This window comes from Geotrypetes seraphini, chromosome 12 (genome assembly GCF_902459505.1).
Source record: "Geotrypetes seraphini chromosome 12, aGeoSer1.1, whole genome shotgun sequence".
In the NCBI taxonomy this organism is placed as follows: Eukaryota; Metazoa; Chordata; class Amphibia; order Gymnophiona; family Dermophiidae; genus Geotrypetes; species Geotrypetes seraphini.
In genome coordinates this window covers 74799651-74814347 of record NC_047095.1, presented here as the reverse complement: position 1 = coordinate 74814347, position 14697 = coordinate 74799651, and the positions used below count along the sequence as shown (strand labels likewise).

Below are 14697 nucleotides of genomic sequence, written 5' to 3'. Positions count from 1 at the left end.
TCTGGAAAGTTATTTTTCTGATCGCTATTACTACTTCTCGTCCAATCATTAGCTTCAAGTGTTAGTTTATGACCCACCTTTATACAGTGTTTCATCACGACAAGGTAGTTCTTCATACTCATCCTAAATTCCTTCCAAAAGTTGTTACGGAATTTCATCTCAATCAATCCATTGTACTTTGTTTTCTTCCCAAAACCTCATTCTCATCCTGGAGAAGCAGCTCTGCATATTTTAGACTGTAAGCATGCTCTGGCATACTATCTTCAAAGAACTAAACCACACAGAACTTCACCACAACTGTTTGTCTCCTTTGATCCTAAGAGGCTTGGGCATTCTGTTAACAAGAGAATAATTTCATCGTGGTTAGTGGCTTGCATGTCCTTCTACTATACTCAGGCTGGGTTGCATCTTGAGGAACGTGTTACGGCTCACAAAGTTTGAGCAATGGCAACTTAAGTGACTTTCTTACGTTCTACTCCTATTGACAGATAACGGTGACTCAATTGGCTTTGGATAGCTTCAATGGATCTGCATTTGCCTTGATGAATGATAAATTGGGATACAGGAAAGTCTGCGCACGATGGGTTCCCAAATAGTTGATTGATCTGCACAAGCAACAATGTGTGGAGGTTGCAACCCAGTTCCTGAGATGGTATTAAGAAGATCCGAGTATTCTAGAGAGAATTATCACCGGCAACAAGACATGGGTGCATCACTACAAACCGGGAAGCAAAAGACAAAGCATGATTTTTTTCCAAGTTTTATTTTTATTTAAAATTTGATATATCGCTTAAAAAGTAAAGGAAGCGGTGCTAACCTGGCTTCGGGAGCAGCAGAAAAACTTCTTCTCTGCAGGAATGCAGAAACTAGTTGAACAATACAACAAATGCATCGACTTGCATGGGGACTATGTAAAAAAGTGATATGTTCAGTTGCTCACAGTTACTTCTATTAAGGCCATTAAATGCATTTTGCCTTACTTTTTGATTTACCCTTGTATTTTTGAAAAACATTTGTGCCTGATTTAAAGTCTTTTTAGCTTCTTTATACCCAATTTCCTCATTTTATCATAGTTGACCTTTCGAAAAATAAATGCTGCTACAGTAGATTTTTTTAGTTTCATCACTCCAGATAACTCAAATTTATTCATGTTATAATCATTGTTTCCCAGCATACCCAACACAGTTACCTCCCATACTATTCCCTGCATATCACTAAGGACCAAATCTAAATAGCTCCCCCTCTTGTCAGTTCCCAGACCAGTTGCTCTAAGAAGTAGTCATTTATAACATCTAGAATTTTTTTTTATTATTTTTATTTATAGTTTTCAGAATAACTTTCAAGTATAATACACTTGTTCAGAAAGATAGATTGAGCAAAGTAATTTCAAATTATACATCAATCTAAAAAAAAAAAAAGAAGAAAACTAGACTATACGCTGAATCTATCTCAAGTCCTCAGTTTTTAGATCCAAGATTTACATCAGTGATTCCAAAGAAAAAAAAAGTTAACAAAGTTAACAGTTCTAAGATTTACAGCTTAACTACTGAGTAAGGAAACTTCATTTATACTGGTGACGATATTACACATCTCGCTCAAGGCGTTTAAGGGATATGAAACTGGATAACTGTGAAGGTTCATAAAAAACCTATTTTAGGGACTGATATCTAATCACACACTTGCAGGCAAATCTCAAATAGAATACACCTTCTATCTCAGTCACTGCTGGTCTCAAGATCAAAAACTAACGTCTCCTTTTTTGTGTGTCTCTAGAGACATCTGGAAAAATCTGGATTTTATATCCCAAAAATTCCTTAGATCTGTTTTTTGAAGAACATCTTTAGAATCCATTCTTTATCCGGTTATAACGCTACCGTCAGGAAAAGTGTAACTGGAGAAACCATTGAAGCATCAGATGTCTCCAATAAAGTGGAGACATCTAATGGGGACTCTCGTAGGTTTCCATTCCCAGATTTTTGTTTATCAATTTTCTGCGGTAACATAGAAATTTAGAAATAGACGGCAGATAAGGGCCACGGCCCATCCAGTCTGCCCACCCTAATTACCCTCCCCTACCTTTACCCTGTGAATAGATCCCACGTGTCGATCCCATTTGGCCTTAAAATCAGGCACGCTGCTGACCTCAATCACCTGAAGTGGAAGACTATTCCAGCGATCAACCACCCTTTCAGTGAAAAAGAATTTCCTGATGTCGCCACACAGTTTCCCGCCCCTGATTTTCCGCGGATGCCCTCTTGTTGCCGTGGGACTCTTGAAAAAGAAGATATCTTCCTCCGCTTCGATGCGGCCTGTGAAATACTTGAACGTCTCAATCATGTCTCCCCTCTCTCTTCGCTCCTCGAGCGAGTATAGCTGTAATTTATCTAGCTGTTCTTCATACGGGAGATCCTTGAGTCCCAAGACCATCCTGGTGGCCATTCTCTGGACCGACTCCAGTCTCAGTCTTGTGATAATGCGGCCTCCAGAATTGCACACAGTATTCCAGGTGGGACCTCACCATGGATCTATACAATGGCATAATGACTTCAGGCTTACGGCTGACGAAACCCCTGCTTATGCAACCTATGATTTGTCTTGCCTTGGATGAAGCTTGCTCCACTTGATTGGCAACCTTCATGTCTTCACTGACGATCACCCCTAAGTCTCTTTCTGCTACCGTTCTTGTTAGGATCTCGCCGTTTAGGGTATAAGTCTTGCATGGATTTTTGCTGCCCAGGTACATAACTTCTCGGGTGAAGACTGAGCAGAAGTATTCATTTAACAGTTGGGCCTTTTCCGAGTCCTTTTCCACATAGTCTCCGTCCGGTTTTCTAAGACGTACTATCCCACCTGAGTTTTTACTTCTGTCGCTGATATACCTGAAGAAGGACTTATCTCCCTTCTGGATGTTCTTTGCCAGAGACTCCTCCATGTGGAATTTAGCCTCCCTGACTGCTGTTTTGACGGCTTTTGACTTGGTCAGGTAGTCTGCTCTAGATTCTTGTTTCCCCGATTGTTTGTAAGAGATGAATGCTTTTTTCTTCTCTTTGATGAGGTCTGAGATCTCCACAGTGAACCACTGCGGCTTATTGTTCCTTTGCCGTTTACTTACTAATTTAACATAACGGTTTGTCGCTTCCTGTATGGTGGCTTTCAAAGTCGACCACATTTCTTCCACTCTTATCAGTTTCTGCTTGTCTTTTTAGCGCCTGGTGAACAAAGTCACCCATGTCTTGGAAGTTTGTGTCCTTGAATTTGAGGACCTTGGTAAGTGTGGTAGATTTAGTGAAACCTTTCCTAAGATTGAACCATACCATGTTGTCACTGGAGGTCAATGTGTCGCCCACCGAGACCTCTGTGACACTTTCTCCTTTGGTAAGTAACAGGTCCAGTATTGCCTGATCCCTTGTTGGGTCCAACACCAGTTGCCTGAGGCTTGCTCCTTTCATAGAGTTTAATAGCCTCCTGCTGCTGCCGGAAGCAGAGGTAAGTGTAACCCAATCCACATCAGGCATGTTGAAGTCACCTAGCAATACTGTGTCCCCGCGCAAGGTGATATTTTCTATATCACCGATTAATTCCATATCCCGGTCATCCTGTTGTTTTGGGGGTCTGTAAAATACGCCAAGATACAGGCATTTGTCCTTCCCTCTGGCCAAATTAACCCAAAGGGATTCTCCGGTATACTGGACATCTGCGATTCTTGTAACCTTAATGTCATCTTTAGTATATAATGCTACACCTCCTCCCATTTTGCCATCCCTGTCCCGGCGAAGCAAGTTGTAACCCGATAAGACCATGTCCCACCCAGAGTCTGTGAGCCAGATCTAAGATATCGCCACAACATCCAGGTCGGCATTCCTTATTTCTGTTTCCAGTTCCAGGATCTTGTTTCCCAAACTGTGTGCGTTGACATACATAGGCCTCCACGTTGTATTTTTGTTACATCTCTGTGGGGATATTCCCGCTTGAGCTACCTGGACACTTTTAGCATTATTCGCATTATTAGCATTATTCGCATATTTTGTACTCTCCTTAGACCCAGAACTACATCGTGCAGCTTTCCCGGACTCCCCAGACCCAGAACTACAGTAAGTAATAAACCTTTACAAGGGGAGGCATAGATTGTTCCGATATATCCAAAATTTCTCTAAAGTATCTTTTCACCCTATCTATTGGAGTGACCAGTAGTATCTTAGGAAAATTTAAGATACGTAGATTGTAAGCTCTGCCTAAATTTTCCAGTCTCAAGTTTTTTCCTTATGTAAGTGTTATCCATTATTAGGGCTTCTTGAACTTTTTTCCAGAGGTCATTTCCGTAGAAACTTTTAATAAATCAGTTTTAAGTGTCGTGGTGTCTTGTTTTAAATTAGAAATTTCTTTTACTTGTTCTTCTAATCTCTCTCCCTGTTTGTTAAGTTGTGGCACAATTGAGTTCCCAAGTTTTACTATCAAGTTCCATATTGCTTCCAGAGTAACTTCTGGAGGTTTAGTTGCAGTTAAAAAGGTTTCAAGTGGTAGTAAAGAGCTCTCAGCTCCCAAACATACCTCTTGACTGCCTCGATCCGTCTCCGTCAGGTGTTCTTCCTCAGGCAGTCTTTTCGGGGAAAACACAGTCTCTCCAGGGATCTCCAGCAAGCTCTGAGCAGCCTCTCGTGACTCAAATGCCGCCTTTCCAGACCCATTGAGCACACGTGGAGAGCGGTCTAACCTTGGGACTCAAGGTGGCGTCTAGCCCAGGGAGATCTACTGCTATGTCACTCCTTGGCGGCATTTCCAACGGGCGAGGTCCCAACAGCTCAGTTTCCCTCTGCAGGTGTTGCAGAAGTTGATCAATGGAGCCGAACAGTGGAACAGCATGCCATCTGAAGGCATTACCAACGGCCCTACCCCTCCGTTTCGGCATATTAACAAAGTTAAATTGCAGGTAAGATCCGCAGCGTCTGTTTCAGCAGCAAGCTGTTGCAGCCATCTTGGATCCGGTCTCCCCCTAGAAATTTTACATAACATAAATTTTTTATTTATATACCGCAAAAGCCTTTCGCTTCTATGCGGTTTACAAAAGAGATGGGCTGACCATTGTCAGTGAACTACAATAGATAGAGTATTGGCGTCAACGAGTTAACAATAGTTTCACATCAGTATGCTGCTTTGAAGAGATTACAAGAATTTTGAGAACAGATGGGTTTTTAATAGCTTTCTAAAAGGCATATACGATGTTGATACCTCCCTAGTACTCCCTGATGTAACATTTAACCAGTCAATGTTGGGGTAATTGAAATCAAAAACAATAATGTGCTTAGGCTTGCATATGGATAGACTAAACCAAAAAAATCTCCCCAAAAATTGCTGCGGAAGATGCTTAGAAAGAAACTCCAATAAGCAGCCAAAGTCTACTGGGTTCTCAAAGGGAAACAGCCCCGCCTGAAACAGTACCTGGGCACCACTAAAAGATTAATTGATTAAATAAAGTAAATTTGTGAAACGGGGTGTGTGAAAACTATATTTAATGCTGAGCCTCTACAACCTCTCTCTTAGAAGCAGGCTTACTGAGGGTTAGGCACTAGGCCAGCATTCCTCCCCTCAAGGGTCACTTGTGGAGTCTGATCTCCTAAGAAAATCCTCAGAGTTCAAATTTCTTACTCTAATCAGACTTTTAGAAAATTACTAAAAACTTATCTTTTTGACAAATATGTATAACTACTCTTTTATGCACTTTAAATGTGTGATACTTTGATGTAATATCGCTATGCATTTTGCAGTATTTTTCTTATTGTAAATTGCACTGAGCCATGAAGTATTGCAATATATAAATAAATTTATTATTAGGGTCATTCCATGTCAAGTGGACCAGGAGCCCATGCTCGACCTACTTGAAATCCAACCAGATTTTACAGGGATGTTGTCTAGGATCTCAAATGAAACTCTGCAAAAATTTTGGGATCTATCTCAATTTGGTTAGGAGCTAGTGGTGGTTGAATAAAAGCAATTGATAACTCCCATGCCTCGTGTGACCTAAAACATCAACTTTGCTTAAGCACTACGGCTGAAGGAAACTACCTAGGAGTCTGAAATTTTGCAGTTTGGTACAACACCTTGGGGCAAGTTTCTGTGCCAAGTTTGAAATCTTTTGCGAACGTGCTTCCATTTCTACAGATCAGCAAAGTAGGCAGCAAAATTCACCAATGAAAATTTTTGGCAAAGTTTGGCTCCATACTGCTGCTGGTTGGTAAGTCAGCTGAAGATACAACTTTACTAGCAGACATGTACCATGAGGTACTTCCAAGATTTGCAATACGAGCCTTTACAGTGAAGTGAAGCTGAAGATATGACCATCCAAAAAATATGGCTCTATGCATTTATGCAAATTTTCACTATTTTTCAGATTCAAATATCTCTAATGTGTAGTTTTTGGGTTTTTTTGGGGGGAGGGTTTATATCATTTGAAAGAGCATGTTTTTTTTGCTACAGAAGCTATCCTGTTTCATCTTGGACCCGACCTTTCTTTGGTGAGAATTAAAGCTTCAAAGATAAGCATTAGTTGTATTTGTGCATGAATGTTTAATACTGAAAAGAGGCATGTTTAACACAAACCATATTGTATGCAAATGAACAAGGTACATGAAGTTTCACAATTAAGTTCAGATTGTTACTGTTTTATGTATCCAAGCATTTTCATATACCCACTGCCACTGGTCGTGAAGATCATGACAAGTGTATTATACACTGAGACCACATATTTATCAGTTATTGATCCATTGTCTGAAAGACATTCCCAATAGTCAGATAATACCATATAAATTTCTAAGCTTTAAAGATAAAAAAGAAAAGTGCAAAACCCACATTTATTTAAAGTGTGCATACATACTGACAAAGATCAGGAAATCGCATAAATTCAACTTTTAACTCAGTTTCTTGCACATGGTTTTGAAAGTCTGGTCAATGTTTGCCAAAATAGCTTGTGGATAAGTTTACTGTTTGCCTGATTAAGTGGTCATAGGTGCATTAAGGCCTGCAATAATATACTGTTCAGGGATCCAGCATATGTCTCTGTGGGGAGGCCAGTGAAATGACCGTGCAGAACCTTGTGGATGCAAAAAATTAACCAGGATGTCTCATTCTTCCATTGAAATTTCATATACATGACCAATCCATCAAGAATAGAAACATAGAAATAGACGGCAGATAAGGGCCACGGCCCATCTAGTCTGCCCACCGCAATGACCCTTCCCCACCTAACTCAGTGAATAGATCCCACGTGTCTATCCCATTTGGCCTTAAAATCAGGCACGCTGCTGGCCTCAGTGACCTGAAGTGGAAGATTATTCCAGCGGTCAACCACTCTTTCAGTGAAAAAGAATTTCCTGGTGTCACTGTGCAGTTTCCCTCCCCTGATTTTCCACAGGTGCCCCCTGGTTGCCGTGGGACCCTTGAGAAGGAAGATATCCTCTTCCACTTCGATGCGACCCGTGAGATACTTGAACGTCTCGATCATGTCTCCCCTCTCTCTGCGTTCCTCGAGTGAGTAGAGCTGTAACTTATCCAGCCTTTCCTCGTACGGGAGATCCTTGAGACCCGCGATCATCCGGGTGGCCATTCTCTGGACCGACTCCAGTCTCAGCACATCTTTTCGGTAATGCGGCCTCCAAAATTGCACACAGTACTCCAGGTGTGGTCTCACCATGGATCTATACAATGGCATAATGACTTCAGGCTTACGGCTGACGAAACTCCTGCGTATGCAACCTATGATTTGCCTTGCTTTGGAGGAAGCTTGCTCCACTTGATTGGCAGCCTTCATGTCCTCACTGACGATCACCCCTAGGTCACGTTCTGCTTCAGTTCTTGTTAGGATCTCGCCATTTAGGGTGTAAGTCTTGCATGGATTTTGGCTGCCCAGGTACATGACTTTGCATTTTTTGGCATTGAAGCTGAGTTGCCAGGACCTAGACCAGCGCTCCAGTAGTAGTAGGTTGTGCATCATGTTGTCGGGCATTTAATTTTTGTTTGTTGTACTCTTGGCCACTACATTGCTTAGTTTGGCATCATCAGCAAATAATGTTATTTTACCTCGGAGCCCTTCTGCCAAGTCTCTTATGTAGATGTTGAACAGGATCGGGCCCAGGACGGAGCCCTGTGGCACTCCACTGATCACCTCCGTCGTTTCGGAGGGGGTGCCATTCACCACTACCCTCTGAAGCCTACCCTCAAGCCAGTTCCCAATCCATTTCGTCAACGTGTCGCCCAATCCTATAGAACTCATCTTGCTCAGCAACCTGCGGTGTGGTATGCTATCGAATGCTTTGCTGAAGTCCAGGTATACGATGTCCAGGGACTCCCCAACATCCAGCTTTCTCGTCACCCAGTCAAAGAAGCCGATCAGGTTGGATTGGCAGGATCTCCCCTTAGTAAATCCATGTTGACGGGGATCCCGTAGATTCTCCTCGTTCATGATCGTATCCAATTGGCGTTTGATTAGAGTTTCCATTAGTTTGCTCACTATTGATGTGAGACTCACCGGTCTGTAGTTTGCTGTCTCCATCTTGGAGCCTTTTTTATGAAGTGGAATGACGTTAGCCATTTTCCAGTCCAAGGGACTAAGGGAGAGATTGAAGAGCGCGGATAGCGGTTCCGCCAAGACATCACACAACTCCCTGAGCACCCTGGGGTGTAGGTTGTCAGGCCCCATTGCCTTGTTAACCTTGAGCTTTGACAGCTCGCAGTAGACACTGCTGGGCGTAAACTCGAAATTACTAAACGGATCAGCTGAGTAAACCCTTGTTTGCAGCTGAGGACCAAGTCCCGGTGCCTCGCGGGTGAAGACTGAGCAGAAGTATTCATTTAACAGTTGGGCTTTTTCCGAGTCCGTTTCTGCATAGTCTCCCTCTGGTTTCCTGAGGCGTACTATCCCACCTGAGTTCTTGTTCCTGTCACTGATATACCTGAAAAAGGATTTATCTCCTTTCTTTATGTTCCTTGCTAAAGACTCCTCCATGCGGAATTTGGCCTCCCTAACTGCTGTTTTGACTGCTTTTGACTTGGCCAGATAGATTTCCCTGGAGTCCTGTTTCCCTGATTGTTTGTAAGAGATGAATGCTTTTTTCTTCTCCTTGATGAGGTCCGAGATCTTCGCAGAGAACCACTGTGGCTTATTGTTCCTACTCCGTTTACTTACCGATTTAACATAGCGGTTTGTTGCTTCCTGTATGATGGCTTTCATAGTTGACCACATTTCTTCCACATTATCGGTTTCTGCTTGGCTTTGTAGCGCCTGGTGAACGAAGTTCTCCATGTCTTTGAAGTTTGTGTCCTTGAATTTAAGGACCTTGGTCAGTGTGGTAGATTTAGTGAAACCTTTCCTGAGATTGAACCATACCATGTTGTGGTCGCTGGAGGCCAATGTGTCGCCCACCGAGACCTCTGTGACACTTTCTCCATTGGTAAGTATCAGGTCTAGGATTGCCTGATCCCTTGTTGGTTCCAACACCAGTTGCCTTAGTCTTGCTCCCTTCAAGGAGTTTAATAGCCTCCTGCTGCTGCCTGAAGCAGAGGAAAGCGTGACCCAATCCACATCAGGCATGTTGAAGTCACCTAACAATACTGTGTCCCCACGCAAGGTGATATTCTCTATATCTCCGATTAATTCCATATCTTGGTCATCCTGTTGTCTTGGGGGTCTGTATACTACGCCAAGATACAGGCATTTGTCCTTCCCTCTGGCCAAATTTACCCAAAGGGATTCCCCAGTGTACCGTACATCTGTGATTCTGGTGACTTTTATGTCATCTTTAGTATATAATGCTACACCTCCTCCCATTTTGCCCTCCCTGTCCCGGCGAAGCAAGTTGTAACCCGATATGACCATGTCCCACCCGTGGGAGTCTGTGAGCCAGGTCTCAGATATCGCCACCACATCCAAGTCGGCATTTGTCATTTCTGTTTCCAGTTCCAGGATCTTGTTTCCCAGACTGTGGGCGTTGACGTACATAGCCCTCCATGTTGTATGTTTGTTACGTCTCAGTGGGGACATTCCTGCTATAGCAACTAGGCCACCTTTAGCATTATTTGCATGTCTTGTACTCTTCCTTGACCCAGAGGTGCAACGTGCACCTTTCCCGGACTCCCCATACCCAGAACTACAGTTTATGCCTAACCCAGACTCAGAATTGTGTGTACCCTGTGGGTGTATTCCCTCTTGAGCAACTTGACTTCCTATAATACAGTTTGCAGTGTGTATTCTGTCGCTGGACCCAGAATTACAATGTGTACTTCTCCTAGTCCCAGAATCACAATGTGCACCCCTCCTAGATCCAGAATTACAATGTGAACTCCCCTTAGACCCAGAATTACAATGTGTGCTCCCCTTAGCCCCAGCATAACAATGTGACCCTGAATTATAGTGTTTACTTACTTTAGTCTCCCTTACTTTAGTCTCAAGAAGAAATTGGTAGCTTAGCTCGTCAAGTAGGTTGTTTGTGCCAGTACCCTCCCCCAACTTACCTAGTTTAAAGCCTTGTGAAGTAGGCGGGCTAAGCGGTGTCCAAGGACGTTCTTCCCTCTTCTGGTCAGGTGTAACCCGTCTGGTCCCTGTAATCCTTGCAGTGCCTCTCCATGATGCAGGAACCCAAAGTTCATCTCCTTGCACCATCCTCGCAGCCAGTCGTTCGCCCTCCTGATGCGATCCTCCCTGGCACTGCCCTTGCCCCTCACTGGGAGGATCGAGGAGAAGACCACCTGCGCATCCATCCTCCTCAGCTTCTCACCCAGGGCTCTGAAGTCATCGGGTATGTTCTCCGTGGTGCTCCTGACGGTGTCATTGGTTCCGACGTGGATGAGAATCATGGGGAAGTGGTCTCGGGGCTTGATGAGTCCATCCAGGCAAGCAGTTACATCCCGGATCCTGGCCCCTGGCAAACAGCAGACCTCTCTTGATTGCAGGTGTGGTCTACAAATTGGTCCCTCGGTGCCCCTTAGTAGCGAATCCCCGATGACTACCACCCTGCGCTTCTTAGGGGTGGGTCGATCTGTTGACTCCGGAACTGGAACTGGAACCGTCTGCTGAACATCCTCCTGTACCTCGTTGTCAGGATCTTCCTGAAGCAGCTGGTATCTGTTCTTAAGGGTGATTTGAGGTGTCGATGTGGAGTTGCCCTGCATGTGAGAGAAAGAAACAGAATTAGGTTTACTGCGTTTTCCTGTGGAGGAAGTCACAAGCTGCCAGGAATCAGCGTCCTCAGTAACTTCCTGAATACCGATGGTTGTTTTCAAGTTTGTAGGTTTTGAAGCTTTGGGTGTCTCTAGGATGGCCCTGTCAGGTTCTTGTTCAGCGATCTGGGACAGCTCCTGTATGACTCCATCGATGAAGGTTTCGTCGTCACGGATGCTTCTTAAGCGTTGAACCTCTTCTCTCAGGCTCCTCAGCTCTCGCAGAAGGCTTTCATCTGGCTGAACCATTGCTTCCGTCTGTGTGGAGACTGTAGACATCTTTGAGGGGATGGCCTCGGTCTGTACAGAGACCTCCGCTCTCTGTCCTGGCTTTCCTTCCGTCTGTACGAAGACCGTAGCCATCCCCTGGGTACTACCAGCTAATGAAGTGCCTGTCTTGATTGAAGTCTTGCTGCTTCTAGTTCTGCCTGCCATTAATAAAAAAATAAAGAAAAAAATTTTTTTTTTTTTTTTTTTTAAAAGGGTAGGGGCTGTTAGGTGTAGGTTGGAGGGATAGAAGTAGTTAGTTCTTAGTCAGAGGGATAGAGTAGTTAATTAATTGTTGGTTAAAGTTGCCTGCTTGTTAGTGTGCTAGTGAGGTCAGTCTGATTAGAGGATAGTGTGGTCTGCCTGTTTAAGATGGTTTAGGGATAGAATGATTGGTGTGGACCGCCTGTTAAGTGCAAGGGTTTGGTTGCTTGTTGGTTAGGTAGAAAGAAGAGAGTTGAAAGATTTGGAAGAGGTGAGATTGAAGAAAGACTGAAGTTAATTGGTTAATTAGCTAGAGAGATGGCTAAAGTTGATAGCCCTTCCTTGAGGCCCTTCGCAAAGGCGCTCTCGCTAAGGCGAGCGTCTTTGCCGCGCGCCGAACAGCCGGGCGCCGTTGGCTCGACCCCTTTTATGGGGGAGCTCGGCTGTGACGTCGGGGGTGGGCGGGGCTACCACCCGCTCCCTTTGCTGCTTCTCCTGCCTTCTCTGCTCCTCTCCGCCCCCTTTTTACTGCCTTCTCCGATTCTCCTTTTGCTTCTCCTAACCTCTCCGCTCCTCTCTTTCCTCCTGCTCTAGTCCGCCCGCTGTGTCAGCCTCCTCTGCCCTGCAGTTGGGAACAAGCACACAGTCTGCTTACAGCACCTCCGATTCAATCCGCTCCGCTCCGCTCCGCCCCCAGCTTCACCTCGTGCTTGCTCCAACAGACCCTCGTTTGGCTGACCTAGCGATGAGGACCCTCTGCCGCCTCAACCCCTTTTATGGGGGAGCTCGGCTGTGACGTCGGGGGTGGGCGGGGCTACCACCCGCTCCCTTTGCTGCTTCTCCTGCCTTCTCTGCTCCTCTCCGCCCCCTTTTTACTGCCTTCTCCGACTCTCCTTTTGCTTCTCCTAACCTCTCCGCTCCTCTCTTTCCTCCTGCTCTAGTCCGCCCTCTGTGTCAGCCTCCTCTGCCCTGCAGTTGGGAACAAGCACACAGTCTGCTTACAGCACCTCCGATCCGCTCCGCTCCGCCCCCAGCTTCACCTCGTGCTTGCTCCAACAGACCCTCGTTTGGCTGACCTAGCGATGAGGACCCTCTGCCGCCTCGACCCCTTTTTTTCATATATGCAATTGTCATATATGCAAGCTATGTGCTGTCCAGGTTGAAAGCTGGATGCTTGAAAGGTAGGGACATGTTCAGGATCAGTATCAGACTCTAAGACATTGGCAATGAACGAGCTGGTGTCACTTGAAATTTTGCTAATGCAGAGTCTAGCAGTGTCTATGGGCTTAAATTGGTGATTTTCTCTTCTTCCAGCCACTGTATGGCCCATACTAAACCTTTGCTCCTGAGCAGGTCTTATTGCTTCAATATCTTCCTAAGCAATGAAGAAAAATTTGAATCCCGAGACAGATTTATTGCAGAATTCAAATAGATCCCTTGGTGTCAAAATTTGGTTATTGAGAGGGCGTTGTAAGCTGGCATGGGCAGCTAAACGCTTGGCTGTTCCCCTAGTCCCATCACATGGAGATTTGCCATGGCTAGTGCCAAAGAAGTTCCACTCAGCAGTAATTTGAAAGTCAGTATCATGGCTACAGAGGTTAATTAAATTCTTGAAGTTTTTATATTGCGCAGCAGAACCATCACTAAAGTAGTGAATATGGCTTAAGACAGGCAAGACTTCTTCAGATGCAGAATAAGCTTCCTCAATGCATGAACAGCAATAGTATCATGACGCAAGTAGTCACTGATCATGTATATGCCATAGGCTTTGGATATCAGGATTTCAGAAGTAGACAACGAAGGGGTGTAATGTTGCTTGGCTATTTTCCCAGTGAAACCCCTGGACTGCATCCTGAACGATGAAGGAATAATTTTCAGCGAAGTCCATCAAAACAATAGCATGCCCCTCCTTTATATTTGCTTTCAGTTACTTCAGATAAGCACTTTGGTACTTAGAAATAAAATGGTGGCTGGTCAAATTAGAAAGTTGCACCTTTACTCTCGAACGCAGGGAGAGGGGTGACATGATAGAGACGTTCAAATACGTTACTGGCCGTATTGAGGTGGAAGAAGACATTTTCCTTACAGGCCCTACGGTGACAAGAGGGCATCCGCTAAAAATCAGGGGCGGGAAATTCCAGTGACACTAGGAAGTACTTCTTCACCGAAAGGGTGGTTGACCGTTGGAATGATCTTCCACTTCAGGTAGTTGAGGCCAGTAACGTGACTGACTTTAAGAACAAATGGGATCAACACGAGGGCTCACTTCAAAGAAGAACTTAGAGGGGAGGGTTATTTGAGTGGGCAGACTTGTTGGACCGAAGACCCTTTTCTGCCGTCATATTCTATGTTTCTATTAATTTGGAAGTGAAGTCCTCTGGATAACTGTTGAGTTTCCAGTGTATCCCGATCAATGTGAATCCACTGCTTAAATTCAATGATATCATCTGGATCATGTTCACCAAAGAATTCAGTAAAATATTCTTCCAGAGGGATCTGCCCAGGACATATTTCACACCACTGCAACATGCATTTTTTTGAGTTCATATCACAGACAGTTTTATTCAGAAGCACCTTGTAATCATCTGGAACTGCAATTGCTGAATGCATAAGTTTCACATTCTGGTGGATTGTGCAGACACAGACTGAATGACTCCCTGATGAACTGACTGTGATACCACTGTGGCCAAAGCTTACAGAACTTTGAGAACTCAATTTCAGGCCCCTGCTGACTGCGATAGGTGGTATACAGTTCCTTCAGATTGCATAATAGCAATCTTTTCTGCTTTTGCACTTTTTCACCACTGATCTGAACAGGGACATAATTGTTTTTTGCCTGGGCATATTCTAGAGATTTCATCGTCTTCATAAAAATCCAGAGCTTTCTGTGTAGTCTGCTGAACAAGTACTTTTCCTCTCTTTGTTGCTGGAACAGCAAGAATGCCATCCTGCTGTTTCAGCTTCCTGGCCTTTTTAACCATTCTTTTGAAACACCAAATTCCAAAGCAGTTTTCTCAATAG

At 44.4% G+C, this 14697-nt stretch overlaps 1 protein-coding gene across 2 annotated transcripts in view; it reads left to right on the top strand.

Moving 5' to 3' along the window:
* KDM4A (lysine demethylase 4A) overlaps positions 1 to 14697 on the top strand; it is a 226336-nt gene that overhangs the window by 130201 nt on the left and 81438 nt on the right. The window lies entirely within an intron of this gene.